This window comes from Aythya ferina, assembly GCF_964211825.1.
Source record: "Aythya ferina genome assembly, chromosome: 22".
Lineage (NCBI taxonomy): Eukaryota > Metazoa > Chordata > Aves > Anseriformes > Anatidae > Aythya > Aythya ferina.
Window position 1 is genome coordinate 5172501 of NC_140320.1, and position 8610 is coordinate 5181110.

An 8610-nucleotide genomic window follows, 5' to 3' on the forward strand; every position below is an offset into this window, starting at 1 on the left:
AAATCACTCCCCAGCTCCCTCACCTTTGAAGAGCAGGCTGGTGGCTACCAGAGCGCAGCCGGCCACTGCTAACCACGTAGCAGGTGCTCACAAAGAGGCAAGGTTAAAGAAAAGCTGCGGTAAAACAATGGCTGTGCCCACTGAAGCCCTGAGAGCCAGCGTCCCAGAGCTGCCCGTGCCGCGCACAACGCAGCGGTGCCGGGCTCTCAAAGCCACGGGCGCTGTGCTGAGCCTCCATGCAGCTTCCAAACTCAGCTGCTGGGAGCTGCAGGCGCTATGGAGACGGCAAGATTTCCAACGTGCCCAGAGCAGAGTTTATCGCAGGCTTTTTGCTCTTTGAAAGAAAGCCACCGCCGAGAGGACCCGGCACAAGGCGGGCAGCGGTGGCCGCGTTGCAGCTCCACCAGCAGCAGCGACCCGCGCACGGTGCCTCTACCCCAGGTCCCATCAGGCAGACAAAAGCATAACAAAAACTACCAAATCTCGCCCTTCGCCGAACAATGAGACCTTAAAATATACGTGCGCCGGGGTATTACATGCAGAACAGGCAGGGGGAGGGGCGGGGGGGGACGAGAACCACATTTCCCATCGATGCATTTTTATTTCTCGGCGTCTGCAAAAGGCAGCTCCTGCTTTAATGTGAATTACCCATCTCCTTCACCGGGCCAGGCTGCTGCCTGCAAACGTCCATCTCAAGTGAAAAGGAGCGTTTGTTTAGGAGCTCAGACGCAAACTAATCGCTCAATACTTATCTGGGGTTGGAAAACAGTGAAATGGGGATAGCAAAAAACTGCGAGCTGTCCGGTGGCTGCGAGCAGTCTTTAGCGAGGCAGCTAAGGGAAGAAGGCAGCTACAGCAGGGAGCTGCAGGTTTTCACCACCCTATTTTATGCCCGATTCCTCCAGCTCGTAGCCTGAGCCCTGGCACCGGCACTCCTTCAAACGCACCAAATTCTGATAAAAGACGACAGTTTTCTTTTCAAAAGAAATCAGTTGAATAGACATCGCAAATTAGACATAATGTAATCGAACACTCTTCTTCATCTAATCTGTCTCCCTGTGTAATCTAGCCCTTCTACCAGCACCAGCGTTTGTAATAGCCATGACATCGATTCAGATCTCCCATAATGTTATTTCAGTTCTCCTATAATGTTATTTCGGTATTTTATTCTCAAATGAGACTACAAGTTGGGTGGCTACTTTGCATGCAAAACTCTCCATCAACTCTGTGAGCGATTCCGAGGGTAAAGCCAAGCCGACCTGCACCTCTCTGCCACGTTTTAATTGCTACGTTTCGTAATCCTGCAGACAATTCCTAGAGCACAGCACAGATTTTGAAACCCACAAAAGACCAACGGGAATTTAACACCAGAGCTGCCCAGGATCAACAATGAAAAATGAAAACCACAAAGGTATCAGATAGGATCTGCCTTCAGACACAGGCTGCAAAGAGATGAAATCTTGTCAGCACACAATGCTGATACATTTTTATGTTTGCTGAAACGCAGAATGATTTCCTTAAAAACAAGCGTTCGAACAGCATCCACTCGGGTTTTCCCCAAAGAAAGAGAAAAAGAAAACCTCTCGTATTTTGCAGGACAAGCAGGACTCACAGATTAGCGGACAAATCGGTCTGCCAGGTAAATGACAGCAGCTGAAAAAACAAACAAACCCTCCCATACAAACAAATACATTTGAACGTAATAAAAATGTTGACAACAGTTATGTGATTAAAGCGGTTGTGTTTTTTTTTTTTCATTTAAGGCCTTACCATTGGAATAATTTTAAATTAAGTGAGAAACATCAGCCCCTTGGGTTTTGCAGAAGAGATTTAATTTGTAGAAATAGTGGTGTGGGTTTTTTTAAATGTAGCTATTTTCAACGTTGCAAGATAAAGCTCTCCTTTTTTTTTTTCTAATTTTATTTTAAGAATAGACCCCATTTAGGATTTCACATTGTAAATCTCCCTATGTCTGAATGCTGTTACAAGGTTTGACAATGAAAGAATAATTCATGTCAGACAAAAAGAGCCCTTCAATCAGCTTCATGCAGCTTTTCTCCTGCAGGGCTATGCCAAAACGAATGTGGAATCCTGAACTGAACCATCCATCACATTTCCCGAGTCTTTCAATTAATGACACTGCAATCAGATCGATGGCGTGTAATAAGAAAAGAGCTTTGCATTTCTATACCTATTAATTCGCTGAGTAACTCCAGTGGTAAAACGTGACCAGAAAGGGAAAAGAAAAGAAAATTTCATCCTCCTAGCAAGATTTTGGGGGATGTTTAAGCCACTCTGTACAAGCCTCAATTCCCCATTCCTGTCTCACCCCGAGTCCTGAGTGCTCAAAGGAAAAAATCACACAGGCTTTTTTTTTTTTTTTTTTTTTTGGGGGGTCTAAAAACAGGACAGGCTCCTTTCCAGCCAGGTATTTTTTTTCTGCTGCTGCTCAGCATGTGAACGAGGAGCCCATTTTTCTTTCAGGCTCCTGTTAGCCAGCAATGCCCTCGGTGTGAGCCGAGCCGTGGAGCAACGCCGGCACTCGCAGGGCAGGACTCCGCAGACTCCTTCTCCGGTGAGAAGGCAGTAATTAGCGACAAAATTTCCAGATCACAGAACATGCCAAGGATGGAGTTACCTCACGCAGTGATTAACCTCCAACAAAACGAGGTGGGGGAGAGAGCTGGGCAGGGGGTGAGGGCAGACGGGACAAAAAAAAAAAGTCTACCAGCGACCACGGGATGAAATTAGAGTGACCTCACGTCAGAGAGCTGGCATAAGATTTGGATCGATGACAAAAATTATCAAGGCTTTGCAGAATGGAGCTGCCAAGCACATTTCAATCCCCTTCCAGCAAACGTCGTGGGTATTGTTTGGAGGAGCCGAACACTACAGGAAAGAGAAAACCGCAATTAACCAGAACATTGCGTTTATTAAAGGGATTTAATTTGGAATTGTCTTTTCTTTTATAAGGTGGCTTTTTGGCCTCAAAACGCCTGACTTACAGAATACCCTCTTTTTGAATATTATTGCTTAAAAAGCTGCCCAAGGCCTCGTTGGTGGGCCACACGGGGATGCAAGAGCACCCACCCAAAGGCTCCACTACCTTGGGGCGGACGAGCAGCCAAGAAGGAAGGAGCCAGAGGGTGCCACATGAGACCACGACACATCTTGCCCATGGAATTGATCCTCTTGTGTTGGCTTGGATAGGAAACTGGATGTGAACTGCCCCTGATAATGTGAACCCCTACCTCTGGATCAGACGAAGCCTTCGAGCTGCCGCGCCGACGCTTATGTCAGCAGCTTTGGCTTTGCCTCAAAGGAAAGGAGCTGCAGCTGTAACAGGAGATGGACCCAGGTCAAAGCCTGCAGAAAGGCTTTCTTTTGGGAGCAATAGACTTTCGGTGAGGTTATGTGTTTTGGAAGTCTTCAGAAAGGGAAAATAAGTCCTTATGTGAGAAAACGAGAAACGGGACGACGGTAAACAAGTCAGGCTTTTCAGGTTCACTTCACCAAGCCTTTCAAACATCAAAGCGGGCTTTTAAGGGATCCCTTTTGGCTTTCCCTCTGAGAATCTTTTATGGTCAAATTTCAGCCATTTCAGGTTTCGGCAGCCCCTCCCCAGAGCCCCTTGGTAACACTGGCCCTGACCATGCCCGTCCGTGCCACACGGGGAGCCAGATGCAGCCCCAGGGCCTGCAGGCCCAGGACGGGAACGGGCAACACTCAGTGAAACGGGACGATGGCCATGAACTGATGGGCAAAGTAACTCCTACTAAACACAACAAGAGGTGCCCACTCATCGCCAGTCAACCAATAAATAGATAAATCAAGAAGTGAAGAGGGCACCCCGTTACCCGGGCTGGACGCCAGCCCCAACCACCTCTACTGACTTACAGGGCACGCTGCATCGACAGCGACCCCAACTAATTTTTGTGTGTGCATCAGACAGGGTGGCGCCTATCAGCCCAGGCAGGCTGCGGGAGGTGGAGGGGATATTTCTCCCATTACACCAGCTTCTCACGGGGAATATGGGACTTACAGCCCCATATGAGATCCACGGCCCCGCTCAGTGCCCCGCACGGCCCAGTCGCAAAGCACAGCATGTGCTCCATGGCTTAATAGCGTACCAACGTCTTGTCTGCTGGCAGGTCAGGGAGAGGGGGAAAAGGGGTGCTGCCTCAAGCCATTATTCCAGCACTGGCTGCCTTCCAGGAGCTTCAGAAGGCACAAGCAGGCTTGCTTACATCTGCTACCCTCTGCTGTGGCTGCAGACAGACTTATGGACTGATTTTTTTTTGCCTTTTTCTTTTGTTTAAATGAGCTCAGACGTGCCTGCAGTAGGTATTCGCAGGATTCTTTTCCTCTTCTCTCTCAAAGGAGCTTTGGGAGAAACCACTGTAAATGAACTTGATGAAGAGAAGACGTCTATAATTGTTTGCCTTGCACAGTGGCTGGGGCAATGGCAGCATCTGGCCTCGCGCTAACGCAGCTGTCTGCAAAAAGCTTGGAAGCCCCTGGCAGCCCCCGCCAACAGGAAGAAAAAAAAATCCATCTACCCGCCTGGTTGTGGTACAGAGAAGCTCACAAAATCCACCCGGACTCTTCAAAGTCACGGCCAAATCTAAGCTTTGGGAGTCAGCCCTCATCCCTCGGGGCAGGATGCGCTTCTGGAAGTTTAGCTACAGAAACACAGAGCTTCAGCTAGCAAGGTCCTGGGTTCAATCCCTGCTGATCATAACATTTAAATAATGCCATTATTCAATTTCCTTCTTTCTACTGAAATAGTAACTAAAAAGACACCTTCACAATGCTCCTGGTGCTCCAGTACATGATTAATACTACAATTAAATCTCATCATTAAAACAATCAATTCAACAAGGACGCAGCTAGGCAGCCACCACCTATAAAAAACTCCCTCGTGTCTCCTCCTCGGCTAGGAATCCCATCCTTGGCATTCTCCAAGTCCCCCATCAAGCTGCAGCTCTGCAGCCCCTCCTTTCCACTGAAATAAAGGCAGGTACGTTTATTCAAAAATAATTATCTAACAACGCAATACTGTTAAAAGGTATATAAGAAAAATAAAGAAAAACTGAAGGTAAGTACAACAAGAATAAGAATCCGCCATGAAAAGAACAGGAATCAATCTTTATTTTTAAAAACGGCCTTCAGACTTTAGGACTTGAGCAATCTAACAGCTTGCAGACAGAAAGGAACAAGTTCGCTGGCTTTCCTGTAACTGTCCATTTAGAAAACCCAAATCTGCTTTAGAGACAAACACACTTTGCTCAAGATTCAGCTCCTTGACCAGAGATGGCTATTCTAAAACCAGAAGAGCAGTTTCCACATTTCCAGTAGAAAGAACCTTGATTTTAGCTCCTCAGTAGTAGAACTCAATTAATGTCGGATTCACAATGTCCAGGTTAGGTCTGACTACCCCCTGTGAGGCACCACCTGATAAGTGTCTCTTAATATCCTTAAACTTTCATTGAGGACAGAAATATACAATCAAGGTGGAACCTTGTTGAAATTCCACCTCAAAAATTAAAATTCACGACCTGTTCTTTTTAATCATCAACAAGCTGCACCAGCTAAAATAAAAGTCAGTGATGGGTATAATGCCTGCATAAATAGATGCACTTTCTAATACGTGCAACTAAACTTTGAATTATATCAGTGATGACTCTACTAAAACACCATCCATATTCTCACTATAAAGACAACCACATTGTCCATCCTTTTTTTTTTTTTTTTTTTTTTTTTGGAAAAAGCAGCTCTGCTGCCATGGAAGGTTGTTCTAAACCAAAGCCTGGTTGTATATAATAATGCAAAAATAATGTAAGCATTGCTATCATCTGAGTACTATGCCAGTACTGTAAACTCTAGATCCCTTTTTTCTCATTCACCTTGTTGGAGACCCAGCACGGCACCTCCAAGCCCTCCTCACTGATTTATGGATGCAGCTTCACGACTCCATCCCTGGGAAACAGAGCAGAGCAAGTGGCCACCCACCAGATGTGGGTCACTTGGCCACGGACTGATCCCCACCTTCCCACTCTCCATTCAGTCAGCATCAACCCAAGACAGCACAGGACATTCCCTCCTTCCCCAGCGTAACACAAGGGACCTGCACAGCTCATTACAGCCTGGGGAGGTTCATTAGGATAAGAAACTGTGAGAAGTGCCTGGCTGCTGGGAGAGCCAAATTAAGGTGAACGGCGAGATCTGGAGGATGAGAAGAGGCAGATGAAAGAGGTCCACTAACCAGCATCTCATGGTCCTAACAAACTGTGGTCCCAGCTCAGTGGGAGACGAGCTATGGTCTAGCCAGGGAGCTACCCTATCACCCACCCTCATCCCGTGTATGTTTCTATATAAAAAGAGAGCACTGCATGCAGTGAACACCATCAGGAGCTGGCCAGGGCCACGACAATCATGCTGCACCACTGCAAGCTAAACCTGCTTCCTCCTCCTCCCATGTTTTTGGAAAAAGAGCAGAAAACCATCACCACCCTTCCCATATACTTGGAAGGTGTTAAAACGTTCTGAGGATGCATATGGGACTACAGGGCTGGAAGAGGTCAGACCTGGCTTAACTTCTCAAGGGTGGGGATTTCCAAAAGAAGCAGGGATGTATACTGGAACAATTCTGCATTTACTAAGCACATAAATGAGCTAGAGAGGCACAGGGACCTTTTGAAAAGGCAGTGCCTTGAGCTGGAATGAAAAAAAAGATTGAGGAGCACTGGGTTAGGAATCATAAAGATCGCTGCAGGGTGGGGTGGGGTGGGGTGGGGGTGATCCCAGCCTCCCATTCCTCATGATGCCATGGAATAAAAGAGAGCACTTCAGTTTTGTTCTGGGCTCTCTCCCCCAGCTGATCTCATCCTCAGATAAAACAATAGAATCACATACACAAATATTGGCAGCACTCAGCCTTGTTTTTCACTGCGAGCCCAAAGGGCATGCGGCAGTGAAATTGCAAGCTCTTCTGAGCATGCCTAATCAGTTCTGCCTGCCAGATTTCCAATCTCTGGTGGCCAGTTCTGTTCCCAATTTATACAAAAATGCAGCTTCCAGTATGCGTGGTGTTCTGAGGACAAGCTCCGGTCCTCGGGCCCATCTGAAACAGGAGAAGAACACACACGGAGGGAGCAAGCACAGAAAGTTCATTAACTGGCCTCTTGATCTCCCTGCTGGGATCTCTCCTCAAAAGCAGGGGGCTTGGCAAGGACAGCTCACCAACGGGTGGGCTTTTACGCTGTGCCTCCTGGAGGTGTAGCACAGAAGGTGGAAGACTTAAACCACATCAGGAGTCCCAGCCCCTCCAAAGGTCAGCAAAATTTGGAGAATATTCCACATCAGAGAGCGAGAAGATGCTCATCAGTCCCACCCAGCTCAGAAAGGATGGACAGTAGTCCATCATAACCCAGACAGGTGCAATTAGCTCTCCTTCCTTCATCAGGGGTGTTCATTCATTTAATCAACACCAATATTTCAGTAATGTCAACTTGCTTTTAAAGGACCTCTTTTTTTCCTTCTTTTTTTTCAAGGGTTATGTAAGTGCCTACAGATGCTGTGAAGATTTTCAGAAATTTCCAATAAATGGGCTCCATTCCAAAAAAAAATAAAAAGCGCTGCACCTTTATCTGCATCTTTCAACATCTAAGCGGCTCTTAAAATACCATTGTTATGCATTTACGGCTGGCACTACTCATATTAATGTCTGACACCAAAAATCAGTTCACGTCGTCTCCCTCAACAAAGAATAGGAAGAGTAACACCTCCGATCAACAATTCACTTCTTCCTAATCCAGGATCTAACACAGCTAACACAGTTCACCATCTGAATGTGCCTCCATCAGTTAGAAAGGGAGCCTAAATGACCAGCTTAGCCATAAACTCCTAATTTTTAGGCATTTAAAATTAGACAATATTGATCCTCTCCAGAGTATCTAGCTCTTGTGTGAGTAACATCGTGATTTCCTACAGGGATGCAGCAGCTTAAAATTGATACAACCCATGAAAATTCTACCACATTGGAAAACGACACATTGCAAAAGCCACTTGTTGGTATCTCAGCCGTCCCAAAATGACTTCTTGACAAAAACTGATCTCTCTCATACCTTCCTCCAACATCTCGGGAGTGGAAGCTTGTAAGAAAGAGGCTGTAGACAAGGTAATTTATGCTACTGAAGCAAACCCCATCTTAATTTCAAGTGCCTAATCCTTTCCTTGCATCTCTTACCTTGGTTCTCACCTTCTTAGTGTTCTTCGATCTCACATATACTCATGTATGTGCATACACACACACGCTCGGTCTTGACAGATACGAAGATAGCTCTTACAAAAAGGAGCTTAATTTTAAGTAACACCAGGATACCAAAAAACCAATCTCTTTACATTTCTGTGTGCTGACGAATAAGTCCTATTGACTCAGAAGCTGAGAAGTGGGATAACTTGAGGTACTACCAGATGAGTATCAGATTTATGCCGATGGTTAGTGAGCCTGAACTGCGAACACAGATGTAGCACCGTTCTTGTAAGTCGGCTGCTGCATGTTTAAAAGGGAAGTCACTTCTGCTCCGGGAGTACATTAGTCACATGCAA